Source organism: Monodon monoceros, unplaced genomic scaffold, assembly GCF_005190385.1.
Source record: "Monodon monoceros isolate NGI ecotype Baffin Bay Population unplaced genomic scaffold, NGI_Narwhal_1 Super_Scaffold_22, whole genome shotgun sequence".
Lineage (NCBI taxonomy): Eukaryota > Metazoa > Chordata > Mammalia > Artiodactyla > Monodontidae > Monodon > Monodon monoceros.
In genome coordinates this window covers 74,766,869-74,782,993 of record NW_021703779.1, presented here as the reverse complement: position 1 = coordinate 74,782,993, position 16,125 = coordinate 74,766,869, and the positions used below count along the sequence as shown (strand labels likewise).

The window sequence follows — 16,125 nt, the reverse complement described above, 5'->3', positions numbered from 1 at the left end:
ATCCTCTTACATAGGCTCATCCACCAGAGGGCAGACAGCAGAAGCAATAAGAACTACAATCCTGCAGCCTGTGGAACAAAAACAACATTCACAGAAAGACAGACAAAATGAAAAGGCAGAGGATTATGTACCAGATGAAGGAACAAGACAAAACCCCAGAAAAACAGCTAAATGATGTGGTGATAGGCAACATTACAGAGAAACATTTCAGAATAATGATAGTGAAGATGATCCAGGACCTCAGAAAAAGAATGGAGGCAAAGACCAACAAGTTGCAAAATATGTTTAACAAAGACCTAGAAGAATTAAAGAACAAACAAACAGAGATGAACAATACAAACACTGAAATGAAAAATACACTAGAAAGAATCCATAGCAGAATAACAGAGGCAGAAGGATGGATAAGTGACCTGGAAGACAGAACGGTGGAATTCACTGCTGCAGAACAGAATAAAGAAAAAAGAACGAAAAGAAATGAAGACAGCCTAAGAAACCTCTGGGAGAACATTAAATACAACAACATTCACATTATAGGGGTCCCAGAAGGAGAAGAGAGAGAGAAAGACCAGACAAAATATTTGAAGAGATTATAGTTGAAAACTTCCCTAACATGGGAAAGGAAATAGCCACCCAAGTCCAGGAAGTGCAGAGTCCCAAACAGGACAAACCCAAGGAGAAGCACACCAAGACACTTAGTAATCAAATTGATAAAAATTAAAGAAAAATAAAAATTATTAAAAGCAACAAGGGAAAAGCAACAAATAACATACAAGGAAACTCCCATAAGGTTAACAGCTGATTTCTCAGCAGAAACTCTACAAGCCAAAAGGAAGTGGCATGATATATTTAAAGTGATGAAAGGGAAAAACCATGAACCAAGATTACTCTACCCAGCAAGGAGCTCATTCAGAATTGACAGAGAAATCAAAACTTTTACAGACAAGAAAAGCTAAGAGAATTCAGCACCACCAAACCACCTCTACAACAAATGTTAAAGGAATTTCTCTAGGCAGGAAACACAAGAGAAGGAAAAGACCTACAAAAACAAACTCAAAACAATTAAGAAAATGGGAATACAAACATACATATCGATAATTACCTTAAATGTGAATGGATTAAATGTTCCAACCAAAAGACAAAGGCTTGTTGAATGGAGACAAAAACAAGACCCATATATATGCTGTCTACAAGAGACACACTTCAGACCTAGGGACACATACAGACAAAAAGTGAGGGGATGGAAAACGATATTCCATGCAAATGGAAATCAAAAGAAAGCTGGAGTAGCAATATTCATATCAGATAAAATAGACTTTAAAATAAAGAATGTTACAAGAGACAAGGAAGGACACTACATAATGATCAAGGGATCAATCCAAGAGTACAATATAACAATTATAAATATATATGCACCCAACATAGGAGCACCTCAATATATAAGGCAAATGCTAACAGCTGTAAAAGAGGAAATCGACAGTAACACAATAATAGTGGAGGACTTTAACACCTCACTTACACTAATGGAGAGAACATCCAGACAGAATGATAATTATGAAACACAAGCTTTAAATGACACATTAGACCAGATAGATATAATTGACATTTATAGGACATTCCATCAGAAAACAGCAGATTACACTTTCTTCTCAAGTGTACATGGAATATTCTCCAGGACAGGTCACATCTTGGGTCACAAATTAAGCATCAGTAAAGTTAAGAAAATTTAAATTATGTCAAGCATCTTTTCCGACCACATGTTATGAGATTAGAAGTAAATTACAGGGGAAAAAATGTAAAAAACACAAACACATGGAGGCTAAACAATATGTTACTAAATAACCAAGAGATCACTGAAGTAATCAAGAGGAAATCAAAAAATATGTAGAGACAAATGACAATGAAAACATGATGAGACAAAACCTATGGGATTCAGCAAAAGCAGTTTTAAGAGGGAAGTTTATAGCAATACAATCCTACCTCAAGAAACAAGAAAACATCTCAAACAATCTAACCTCACACCTAAAGGAACTAGAGAAAGAGGAACAAACAAAACCCAAAGTTAGTGGGAGGAAAGACATCAGAAAGGTTAGAGCAGAAATAAATGAAATAGAAACAAAGAAAACAATAGCAAAGATCAATAAAACTAAAAGCTGGTTCTTTGAGAAGATAAACAAAAATGGTAAACCTTTAGCCAGATTCATCAAGAAAAAGAGGGAGAAGACTCAAATCAATAAAATTAGAAATGAAAAAGGAGAAATTACAATGGACACCACAGAAAAACAAAACATCACAAAAGACTACTACAAGCAACTCTATACCAATAAAATGGACCACCTGGAAGAAATGGACAAATTCTTATAAAGGTATAACCTTCCAAGACTGAACCAGGAAGAAATAGAAAATATGAACAGACCAATCACAGGCACTGAAATTGAAACTGTGATTAAAAATCTTCCAACAAACAAAAGCCCAGGACCAGTTTGCTTCACAGACTAATTCTGTTCAAACATTTAGAGAAGAGCTAACACCCATACTTCTCAAACTCTTCCAAAAAAGTGCAAAGAAAGAACACTCCCAACCTCATTCTATGAGGCCACCATCATGCTGATACCAAAAGCGGACAAAAATACTACAAGAAAAGAAAATTACAGACCAATATCACTGATGAATATAGATGCAAAAATCCTCAGCAAGATACTAGCAAAGAGATTCCAACAACGCATTCAAAGGATCATACACCGTGATCAACTGGGATTTATCACAGGGATGCAAGGATTCTTCAATATATGAAAATCAATTTGATACACCATATTAACAAATTAAGGAATAAAAATGATATGATCATCTCAATAGATGCAAAAAAAGCTTTCAACCAAATTCTACACCTATTTGTGATAAAAACTCTCCAGAAAGTGGGCATAGAAGGAACTACCTCAACATAATAAAGTCTATATATGACAAACACACAGCAAATATCATTCTCAATGGTGAAAAACTGAAAACATTTCCTCTAAGATCAGGAACAAGACAAGGATGTCCCCTCTCATCACTTCTATTCAACATAGTATTGGAAGTCCTAGCCATGGCAATCAGAGAAGAAAAATAAACAAAAGGAATTCAAATTGGAAAAGAAGTAAAACTGTCACTGTTCACAGATGACATGGTACTTATACATGGATAATCCTAAAGATGCCACCAGAAAACTACTAGAGCTAATCAATGAATTTAGTAAAGTTGCAGGATACAAAAATAATACACAGAAATCTCTTGCATTCCTATACACTAACAATGAAAGATCAGAAAGGGAAATTAAGGAAATAATCCCATTCACCATTGCAACAAAAAGAATAAAATACATAGGTATAAACCTACCCAAGGAAGTAAAAAACCTGTACTCAGAAAACTATAAAACACTGATGAAAGAAATCAAAGATGACACAAACAGATGGAGAGATATACCATGTTCTTGGATTGGAAGAATCAATATTGTGAAAATGGCTATACTACCCAAATCAATCTACAGATTGAATGCAATCCCTGTCAAATTACCAATGGCAGTTTTTACACCTCTAGAACAAAAAATCTTAAAATTTGTATGGAGACAAAAACGACCCTGAATAGCCAATGCAATCTTGAGGGAAAAAAATGGAGCTGGAAGAATCAGACTCCCTGACTTCAGACTATACTACAAAGCTTCAGTAATCAAGACAATATGGTTCTGGCACAAAAATAGAAATATACATAAATGGAACAGGATAGAAAGCCCAGAGATAAACCCATGCACCTATGGTCAACTAATCTATGACAAAGGAGACAAAGATATACAATGGATAAAAGACAGTCTATTCCAAAAGTGATGCTGGGAAAACTGGACAGCTACATGTAAAAGAAGGAAATTAAAACACTCCCTGACACCCTGTACAAAAATAAATTCAAAATGGATTAAAGACCTAAATATAAGTCCGGACAGTATAAAACTCTTACAGGAAAACATAAGAAGAACACTCTTTGACATAAATCACAGCAAGATCTTTTTTGACCCACCTCCTAAAGTAATGGAAATAAAAACAAAAATAAACAAATGGGACCTAGTGAAACTTAAAAGCTTTTGCACAGCAAAGGAAACTATAAACAAGATGAAAAGACAACCCTGAGAATGGGAGAAAATATTTGCAAACGAGTCAATAGACAAAGGATTAATCTCCAACATATATAAACAGCACATGCAGCCCCATATTAAATAAAACAAACAACCAAGTCAAAAAATGGCAGAAGACCTAAGTAGACATTTCTTCAAAGAAGCCATACAGATGGCCAAGAGGCACATGAAAAGCTGCTCAACATCACTAATTATTACAAAAATGCAAATCAAAACTACAATGCGGTATTACACTGGTCAGAATGACCATCATCAGAAAATCTACAAACAACAAATGCTGGAGAGGGTGTGGAATAAAGGGAACCCTCTTGCACCGTTGGTGGGAATGTAAATTGATACAGCCACTATGGAGAACAGTATGGAGGTTCCTTAGAAAACTAAAAATAGAATTACCATATGACCCAGCAATCCCACTACTGGGCATATACCCAGAGAAAACCATAATGCAAAAAGACACATGCACCCCAATATTCATTGCAGCACTATTTCCAATAGCCAGGTCATGGAAGCAACCTAAGTGTCCATCGACAGATGAATGGATAAAGAAGATGTGGAATATATATACAATGGAATATTTCTCAGCCATAAAGTGGAATGAAATTGGGTCATTTGTAGAGACGTGGATGGACCTAGCGACTGTTATGCAGAGTGAAGTAAGTAAGAAAGAGAAAAACAAATATCGTATACTAATCCACATATGTGGAATCTAGAAAAATGGTGCAGATGCACCAATTTGCAAGGCAGAAATAGAGACACAGTTGTAGCGAACAAAGGTATGGACACCAAGGGGGGAAAGCAGGGTGGGGGGGTGGTAGTGATGGTTGGATGAATTGGGAGCTTGGGATTGACATATATACACTAATATATATATATAAAACAGGTAACTATTAAGAACCTGCTGTATTAAAAAAAAATTTTTTTAAATAAAAATTAAAAAAAAGTTTGTTCTGGCATTTTTGACAATGGTTCCTTTTCTTGACACCCTGCAGAAGCAGAAGGAGATATTTTCCAATATTTAGTGTTGAGCCAAGTCAAGCTCCTAGAGGTAAATCTCACAATATTTTGGAGGACACTCTATGATTGGGTCCCCTTGGAGTTTTTCACTCTCAGGATTGTCCATACTGAGCTTCTGGGAATTCATAAATTAGAGTTTAGGTTTTTCTACCCTGTCACTGTTTCTTGAGCCAGTTTCTGCTGGTGAGTCTTTGCTCCAGTACAAAGTGACTCTCTTTATTTGCCTTTCTCTCTCTACAATCTTAGGGAGAGCAGTTTGTCCCGTGTCCTCCCCTCTCTTACAAATCCAAGAAGAGTTGTTGATTTTTCAGTCTGTTCAGTTTTTTACTTGTTGTTAGGACAGAATGGTGACTTCCAAGCTCCTTTCATGTGGACCAGAAACCAGAAATCCTACACTTACTTTTCAGAAAGACCAAGGCTAAGTGAGTGAGCTGTGAAAACATATGTACTATATTACAGAATCTTCCTCAATTTGCTTATGACTTTTTTCACTTATATATTATTATTATTTTTTATTATTTTATTTTATTTTATTTTTTTTGCGGTACGCGGGCCCCTCGCTGTTGTGGTCTCTCCCGTTGCAGAGCACAGGCTCCGGACGTGCAGGCTCAGCAGCCATGGCTCATGGGCCCAGCCGCTCCGCGGTATGTGGGATCTTCCCGGACCGGGGCACGAACCCGTGTCCCCTGCATCGGCAGGCAGACTCTCAACCACTGCACCACCAGGGAAGCCCTATATTAGATTTTTATAACTGGATTTCTACAATGTCTCTATTCTTACCCCTAATAACAACTACAACCCATGATATTTATTCCACCATATCTATCTTTGCCATCATATAAAGCATCCAAGTGAAGAAAGACAAATAGGTAAACACTATTAAACTATGTGACACAGAGAACATTTGATTTTCCCGTTGAAATGTATGCTAAGAGCACACTGATCTCAAACCTCAGAAATGAAAGACAACAAGAAAGGCAACAAATTTCTGACAATATCATCTCTTGTTTCATCTGAAACTCAAAGGAAAACTAATATTAGCTCCACTAAGCTAAATTATTAGTAAACCTATGATAAGACACCAAGCTATCTAAACATGATCTGACAGAGTAGATAATGCAAATGACATTCCCAAAATGATTGGATTAATTTTGACTTAGTTTCTTTATTTGAATAGCTCAGAGGAAAAGATAAGGCAACAAATATCTGCTCTAGGGTATGATATCTGACATTGAATTATCCAACAGAAAAAGAATAGGGCTGACTCTTAGCATGGAAGTAAGAGAGGGAAAACTGTTAAACTTTACAGATGAAAATTCTCCAGGAACTTAGAGAGTGGTATAGAGAGGCAGGTAAGGAACTGTCAGAAAGAAATTATTTTGTGGCAAGTAGTAGTTCTACAAAATGTATTTTGATATCTCTTAGGATTAGTGATTAAGGATTAGTTCCTTTCATTCATTTATTTATTCACTTATTCACTCACTCATTCATTTATTCACTTGAGAAATATTCACAGAAAATTGCTTAATTGCCCCTCGGTGATCACCTGGCATTTACTCTTCTTTGTAACCCTAGTATGGAGCACAGTGGCTGACCTATACAGGTTTGAGCAAACATCTGAAGGAAATGAGGAACTAAAGTATATGATGTACTCACTGTAAGTTAGGTTTCAAGGAAAGGTGTTCTAAAACTTTCTTTCATTCAATATTTAACTAACATAGTACCCAACAGAGAAGAGGGAAAAAGGCTAAACATACATTTTTGGCACTATATGAGTGCAAGCTTGAATGATTAAACTAGAGATTCATTACTAGTTCTATCTTTATTCTCTTTGTTAATTCCATAACATGCTACATTCTTAGATTCTGCTAGATACATACATCTATTCTCAATTTCAATACCACAAGGAAAGTCCATCAAGCTGGAAGATATGAGCCATTAGTCACTTTGTACTTCACAAGATCACAGGGCAACGCACCTAATGAAAATGATCAAGAATAACTTGAAAGAATGAAAATTTTAAATAGTAAAGCCATGCTTATCTAAGACCTGTTTTCTTTAGTGTTGGGCTTATATTTCATAGGTTTTAAGCCTACTACTATATACTTATATGTACAACACCTTTGGTGCATGATTGAAATGAGAAGCTTGGGAAAATTAATCTATGTAATTGTATGAAATGAGCTTACAGTCATTTTAAAAGTTCAGAGCCAATCAATTTAATATGGATATGACTGCCCTGTAAATTCTAAAATAGAAATGTGTTATGACCAATGAGTATATTTCACATGGATCAATTCTGCCTTCAGGTAAGTATGCCTAACTTTATTTCTACTAGAAGCATGAGTATGGTAAAATTGACCTATATAGTATATTCTTTCAATATGAGCACAACTCACAATGTATAATATTTCATCTTAAAGTTAATAAAGAGAAACTTATTTTACTTTCTTTAGTATCAGACTTTATTGGGTAAGACCCAATAGTATCTCAACCCAGCTTGGTTTTTGTTTGTTTGCTTGTTGCTTCCTTTATGAAATTAATCTTTCTTCTCACATAAGTGGAAGTGAAATAGAAAGAAAATTCTAAAAATGAATTGTAAATGTTACAAAAGGAAGAAATATATGTACCTTTGGTTTGATTACATTGTAACTATTAACATCATTCATCACTCTCTCTCTCTCTCTCTCTCTCACACACACACACACACACACACACACACACACACACACACACACACACATCAGGAGATTAGTCTCAATGCCAAGGTGTAAAATGCATATGAGTCACTTCCATAAGTTTCCATTATGATTTATGTTTAGCATTTATGAAACTGGAAAATAAATTTTTGAGTTTGTAATAGGTAAAACATCTATCTCTCTACAAATTTAAGTAGTTAAAAGTGGAAAATACTGCATTGAAAGTTGTGATGGCTAGTTTTATGTGTTAATATGGCTTGGCTATAGCACTGAGTTATATAATCAGACACTAATCTAGGTATTGCTGTGATGGCTGTTTTGTATGGCATCCAAAATCAGTTGCCTTTAAGTAAATAAAATTCACAGTCAATAATGTAAGTTTTATATATATATATATATAATTATAAATATATATGTATATTTTATATATATATATATAGTCATGGATGTGGGGGGTGTACATACACACACACACACACACACATTCATGACAAAATAAGGAGAAATACTCACAACAGTTACTCTTCCAGGTTATGTAACTGGCCACATGGTAAGTATAGCTACCTTCATCTACTAGCCATTCTGTATTCCCATGGCCTTCTCCAAGCACCTTAACTGGTCCTGGTTCTTTACCTGGTAGAGTGACCCAAACCTTCATCCTAAAAGATTGGGGCCATTAATAGTCCTGTCTGGACTAGGTTGTTGTGGTTTTCCATTGACCTTAATATATTAAGGGCATGGTAATAATAATATATTAAGGGCATGGTAATAATAATAGACACCCTGAGAGATCTCCTGCATTTCAGACACACTCTTCCTTGCCTCTATTATGGAGTAGTTCAATTTCTTCTTGGTAGTTGGGATCCATCACCTCCAGCAGCCCAGTAATTCCCTTCTTTGCTGTTGATTCAGTGGCATGAGGAGCCTAAAGTGGTCAGGCAGCTGTCTTAAATTCCAGTTCAATGGAATCATTGTTGTCTCTACTAGTAGAAGCATTTTTCCCTTCAGAACAAAAACCTCTAGGACAGCAGAACATAAGGTCCTAGAGAAAAGGAAGCAAAATTTTGCTAGTGTGTCACTAAGAGATCACAGTGAGTGGTGCCAGTCCTACTTCCACTCCTTGATTCCTGGACCTGTGAATCCCAGCTATTGGAGAAACAACACCATATTTTTGATGCTGATTCAGAGCATACACAGCCTTCTGGAGAATACTGCCCAGTACTTCAAGGTATTGGCACCTAGTTGGCACTGTAACTGAGTCTTTAAAAGGCCATTCCACCATTGTATCAGCTTCAGGATGGTAAAGGACATGGTAACACCAGTGAGTTCCACGGGCCTATTACTACACTTCATTTGTTGTGAAGTGACTTTCTTGATCAGAAACAATGCTGTGGGACTTCCCTGGTGGCACAGTGGTTAAGAATCTGCCTGCCAATGTAGGGGACACGGGTTTGAGTCCTGGTCTGGGAATATCCCACATGCCGCGGAGCAACTAAGCCCGTGAGCCACAACTACTGAGCCTGCACTCTAGAGCCCATAAGCCACAACTACAGAAGCCCACGTGCCTAGAGTCCATGCTCTAGGCTTCTCTTGTTGCCTAGAGCAACAAGAGAAGCCACCACAATGAGAAGCCTACACACCGCAACGCAGAGTAGCCCCTGCTCTCCACAACTAGAGAAAGCCCGTGCTCAGCAACCAAGACCCAATGCAGCCAAAAATAAATTTATTAAAAAAGAAACAAGAAACAATGCTGTGAGTAATACCATGACAGTGGAAGACATTCTGTAAGTCCGTGGATGGCAGTTTTGGAAGAGGCATTATGAGTAGGGAAGGAAAATCCATATTCAGGGTAAGTGTCTGTTCCAGTAAGAACAAAATGATGCCCTTTCCATGATGAAAGGGGTCCAATGTAACCAACCTGCTACCAGTAGTTAATTAATCACGCTGGGGAATGGTGCCATACGGGAGACTCATTGTTGGTTACTGATGCTGGCATTGGATACTCAGTGATGGCTGTAACCAAGTCAGCCTTGATGAAGTCCATGTTGCTGAGTCAATGCAAAAGAGAAGTCTCTTCCACAGGAAAAGAAAACTCATCAGAATGTAGGAGCTCAATGTCTCCAAGTTCATCAGGGTCTCCCACAAGTCCCAAATCCAACTTTTAGTATCCCATTTCTTCCCAATCAATGTCTTCACATTAACTCTAAACATCCTACAAGGCTGAGAATTCAATTTGCATTGTTTTCAGACAGTAGGAGGATGAGATTCTTGGTTTGATTTTCAGCAATCTCGTTCCAGCAGCTATAGGAAATAAGGGTCTCCTTCATGGTACACGTAGAAATTTTCAGGTCATTTATGCAGTGCTTGAGTTGGGAATTCAAATCCCTGCACTCATCTTTTTCTTTCCCTACTTTATCCAGCAACATTAGGAGCAACTAGCCAATATCACTTCACTAGTTAGCTTGTCAAAAGTGTTCCAAAGTATCATATACACAGTCACTCAGATCCTTACTTCTTGTAAGTGGTTGATTAGGAGTATCTAACGGTGATATTTTGTGTATCTATATTGTCAGATTATGCCATGGTCCATGAGTGTTCTCTTTACTACTAGAAATAGAGTCATTAGCACATTTAAATATAATCAGATTAGAGAGCCGTTTCCAGAAACCCCAGAACCCAATTTAAAAAAACTCATCTTTAAAATTCTGTCTCTCTAGAACCACTCTGGGTACCAAAATCTGTATTAGTCAGGGTTCTCCTGAGAAACAGAATTAATTGTATACATACAATTTTATATATATATATATATATATATATATATATATACACAATTCTATAATATATATACTATTCTGTTTTTCTTTCTCTGGAGAACCCTGACTCCCTGACTGATAGAGCTTTTGGTACTGGGAAATGAGGTGCTACTGTAACAATAATGAAATTGTGGAAGTGGCTTTGGAATTGGGTAATAAGTAGAAGCTGGAAGAATTTTGAGGCACATAATAAAAAATGCTTAAATTGTGTTGAAGAGAACATTGGTAGAAATATGGATGTTAAAGGTGATTGTGGTGAGAGTTCAGAAGGAAATGAAGAATATGGTAAAGAGAATTTCTATTATCTTAGAGAATACATATATCACCATGAACAGAATGTTGATTGGAATATGGTGTTAAATGAGTTTCTGGTGAGATTTCAGAAGGAAGTGAGGAGCGTGTTATCGGACACTGGAGGAAAGGCAATCCTCACTTTAATGTGGCGAAAAACTTGGCTTAATTGTGCTCTGCTGTTAGTGGGAAGATAGAACTTCTAAGTAAGTTCTGAGACATATAGCTGAGATTTCCAAGCAAAGTGTGGAATGTACAGCCTGCTTTCTCCTTGTTCCTTGCTTACAATAAAGTGTGAGAAGAATGAGATAAACTGAGAACAGAACTGTTAAGCAAAAAGGAACCAGACTTTATTATTTGGAAAATTCTTAGCATGCCCAGTTAGCATTTTCTGGGCTAAGTGTGTGACTGCACAAACTTTTCCTGAAGAAATTATGCCTGTGACTCATGGATCCAGTCAACCATCTCAGTAGAAGCCAGGAATAGAGGTGGGTTATCCAGTTCTGTAATGGCATGGATCCCCTTGACATACATGGAAGAACTGACAAGGTTTTTGAGAACGTTATATCAGAAGGAACACTGCAAGCTGTGACTGAAGGAGCCAGAGACAGGATGAAATGCAGAAAGGCTATCAGATTTCAGAGATTCTACTGGTAGAAACAGACTGATAGAAATATTCAAACATGAGCTCTTCTTCAAGAAAAAGAATGACTATCAGGGCAGAGTCATGGGTGCAGAGGCAGAGAAGCTAGAGACAGGAACAGAGGCAGGGCCTGGCGGGGCCTCCTTGGGCCCAAAGGGTAGATTTGGTAAAAGAAGTTTATTTTCAGGCTACAAAAACTAGTGGACTCTTCCCTTCTGGGTTTCAGATTTGCTTGAGACTACTGACTTATTTATTCCTTCCAATTTCTCCCTTTCATAATGGGAATGTCTATCCTTTGCTTGTACTATCATTGTATTTGCAAACAGATAACTTGTTTTCTGTTTCACATGTCCACAGATGATGAGGAATTTTGTCCCAAGGTGAATCATACCCAGAGTCTCACCCATACCTCATTTAGTGTGCTTAAATGAGATTTGGAATTTTTGACTTGATATTTAGATGAGATTTTAGAGTTAATGCCAGAATGGTTTAAGACTGTTGGGGATGTTGGGGTGGGATGAGTATATTTTGCATTTTGTATTTTTGTGTGAGACAGATGTGAATTTTGGGGGGTAGAGAGCATACTGTACTAGGTTGAACAGTATCCTCCCAAAATCCATGCCTACGTGGAACTCAGAATATGATCTTGCTTGGAAATAGAGTATCTGTAGGTGTAATGAAGTTAAATGAGATTATACTAGATTTGGGTGGGCACTGAATCCAAAGATTGGTGTCCTTATAAGGAGAAAAAGAGTTGGACAACCACAAAAACACACAGAGGGAAGAAGTCCACATGAAGACTGAGGCAGAGATTGGAGTGATGCAGCCACAAACCAAGGGACAACAAGGATTGCTGGGACCACTGAAGCAAGGAGGAGGTGAGGATGGGTTCTGCCCTAGAGGTTTCAAGAGAGAAAGAGCTCTGCTGACACCAGGATTTCAGACTTCTTGCCTCCAGATCCATAAGAAAATAAATTCCTGTTGTTTTAAGCCAGTTTGTGTAATTTTGTTATAACAGCATAGGAAACTAAAAAGGAAGGTGTAAGTCTGTAAAGTACTTCACATTAACAATTTTACTCAAATAACATTTCTTTCAACGGTGAGAATACACACACACATAAATTGATTCTAATTTCAGATTAAGATATATATATATATATATACACATACATTTACAGATAAATATGTAGATACATCTTAATCTACAATCAGAATCAACTAATCCATACAACATGGCCTTGTATTTCTTTCTTAGTTTCTTGGAAATGTAATCATTATCAACAAAAGACTTGTCAGTTTCTCATCTTTTCAAAGGGGATTGGAGAATACAAACTTCCTGTGGGTGAGATAAGTTCATTCATCTTACAAAAAGCAATAGAGAATGCATCCTAATGTAACACACATCATAAAGTATTTAAACAACTTTACTGCAGCATTCAAAATACAAATATGAGCAGTCATTCTTTTCCCTTTTTCCTCCTCCTCTCTCCCATAGTATCTGGGTTTACTGAAGTTACAGTTTTAAGACTGGGAAGTGTGACTAGGGAAAGGTGTGTTCCCCGCCACCCACCCCCACCCCCACCCCCGGCAATTCTTCAAATATGTCAGTATCATAAAAGACAGAAAGGCTGTAGCAATGTTCCAGACTCAAGGAGACTAAATAGAGACAACAGCTAAATGCAATATACTTGGATCCTAGGTTGGATTCTGTACTGGAGGGGTTTAAAAATAAGTTTTAAGGACACTACATGTCAATTGACATAACTGGAATATGGATATTAAAGTATTTTATAGATGTTAAATTTAATGATTATATATACCAGATAGAGTACTGGTTTCCTTCCTTCCTCCTTTTCCTGTCAGAAGTTTTTCAAAAATTAAAGAAATTTTAGCCCCACAATGAATTTTTGAAGGCTTTATTTCTTCATAAAAAATGAATTTACCAAAACGTTATGAAACATTACTTTAAAAAGTTAATGGAGTGTAATCTGTAAAAATGTTGAGTAGCTATATTGCACACCTGAAACTAGCATGATGTTGTAAATCAACTATACTTCAATTAAAAAAAAAAGTTATAAAAGTATTGTAACGATGTTAAATTTGCTAAAGTTGATCATATAAAAGAATGTCTCTCTTAGGAAATACACAAAGAAGTATCTGTAAGTAAAGGCCAGGATGTATGTAACTCACTCAGAAGTGTATGTGTATATGTGTGTGTGTGTGTGCATACATATATATATGAGAGAGAGAGACAGAGATAGAGACAGAGAGACAGAGAATTAATTAATATAAAGCTGATGGGGTAAAATGTTAAGGGATGCTGAATCTGTGTTATTGATTGTGTTATCTGTATTATTGTTGGAGAGGAATTCCTTGAACCGCTCTTATTTATTCAGGTAACTCTCATTGGTGAACAGTGGGTGTGGCTCAACTTGCCAGCCCAGAGCCCCGGTGCTGGGTGAGCCCCGGCCCCTCCACCCCCCAATCCCTCCCCAGACCCCTGTACCCCCGACCCCCCTCCATGCCTCTGCCCCCTTCCACGCCCCCCTACCTGGTCCCTTCCTCCTTCACTTCCCTGCCCCTCCCCCCTCTAACGTAAACCCCACCCCACCCACCTCACTCCCTGCGGTACCCGCCCTGGGAGACACCACACAGCCTCATCAGCGTGGCCCCTGTGACCTCACTGAGCAGGTCCCCGCCTGGCGGCGGCACTAACAATGTCTCCAGGCGGCTGTGTCTTGGGGCGGCACGGCCTCCGGGCTGCGTGGCCTCCAGCTCAGGAGAGTGCCGAGGAGGAAGCGGTGGCCACGAGCTACTAGCGTCCAGTGGCGCATCAGGTATGGTGGAGCGCCCGACTCCCTCCTCAGTCCCATTCTCCCACTCTCCGCCACCATCCGCCTCCCATGACACCCCCCCTCGATGCCGCAGCCGGCCTTCAGTCCACCCATCTACCTGCGCCGTCTGTCACCGTTCCTCCCACCCCATGATCACCACCGTCGCCTTCTACCTGTCGCCAGGCCCAGCGCCAAGGATTGGCCACGTGTCACAGATAATGGCCTTAAAGTGCATCCACAAGGAGCTCCTCGACCTGTCCCGCGACCCCACCCCCACCCCCCCGCCCAGAGCTCAGTAGGGCTAGTGGGGGATGACATGTTCCACTGGCATGTGACCATAATGGGGCCCAATGACAACCCCTACCAGGGAGGAGTCTTCTTCCTAAAGGTCCAGTTTCCCTCCAATTACCCATTCAAACCACCCAAGATTGCATTCACCACCCAAGTTTACCATCCAAACATTAACAGAAACAGAAACATCTGCCTGGACATCCTTAGATCTGAGTGATCACCAGCACTGACAATTTCCAAAGTATTTTTATCCATTTACTCCCTGTTGTGTGACACCAACGCAGATGATTCTTTGGTTCCGGGAATTGCTAAGATCTACACAAAGGATAGGACGAAGTATGACAGAATTGCTCGGGAATGGACTAATAAATACGCCATGTAATTTAAAAATAAATGATAATCCCATCACCTTATTAAAGCTGGCAGTTTAATTGGTTATCTTTTGTCGGCTTTTTATGAAAGGAGGGCTCCGCATCCTCTGGGCATATGTGGTAACACCTCCTATGTATCAGGGTGTGTGGAGGTGGTGGAGCAAGTCTGCAGGTGGAAACAAGGGTGGAGGAGGGATTGGTGAGTGGGGGTAAGGTTGGGGGTTTGGGTGAGTGTGAGACCAGTTTTAACTAAGTTTTCGTTATTGATTTAGCATTAGGAAAGCAAGAACAAGGAGGTGGTGGCTTTAGGATAAGGAGAGCAGTTCCACCAACCAGAGAGATAATTTTTAATGTGAGTCTTTTAGAACTGACAACGGTGAGGACAAACAATGAAGATTACAAAGCTAGTAAGGTGTCCACTTTATTCTGAAGAAACTATGGGTGTTGATTTTGAACAAGATTAGTATTAACCAATATCCTTGTAACTGGGCAAGACCCACGTGCCAGGTCCTCTGCCTGCCTCTTGTCTGCAGAAAAGCCATAGTTTCTCAGGGCTCCCCTGAGTCACAAAAGCCTGACTCAAGAATTAATGATTGAAAGGATGTGACCATGTAGTGACAAAAGTAGCAGTTGGGCCAGGTGAACTGGTAACAATTTAAACAGTAAATCAGCCATGACAGTCATGGAATCCTTAGTTCCTCCCTGGAATACATAGATAACAGTATCTGAGGCAGACACTGAGTTGATTTACAGATGCTAAACCCCCACCAAATGGAAGAAGTTAACTACTTGATGACCATGAGCATGTAGACGCAGACCTAATGGAGCCTGAGGATTGATGTTAACCTCTGTGACACCACCCTGTTACCTCACCATCAACAAATCAGACAATTGTGTGCTGATCATACATCCTGCGACTCCCCTCCTTCATCTTGCTTTTAAAAATGCTTCCCTGAAACCTACTGGAGAGATCAGGTTTTTTAAGCATTAGCTACCCTAGACTCCTTGTC

At 38.7% G+C, this 16,125-nt stretch overlaps 1 pseudogene; it reads left to right on the top strand.

Annotated features, from left to right (window-relative positions):
• Window positions 1-14,671: 14,671 nt before the first annotated feature.
• Window positions 14,672-15,126, top strand: LOC114906244 (annotated as a pseudogene).
• Window positions 15,127-16,125: the final 999 nt, after the last annotated feature.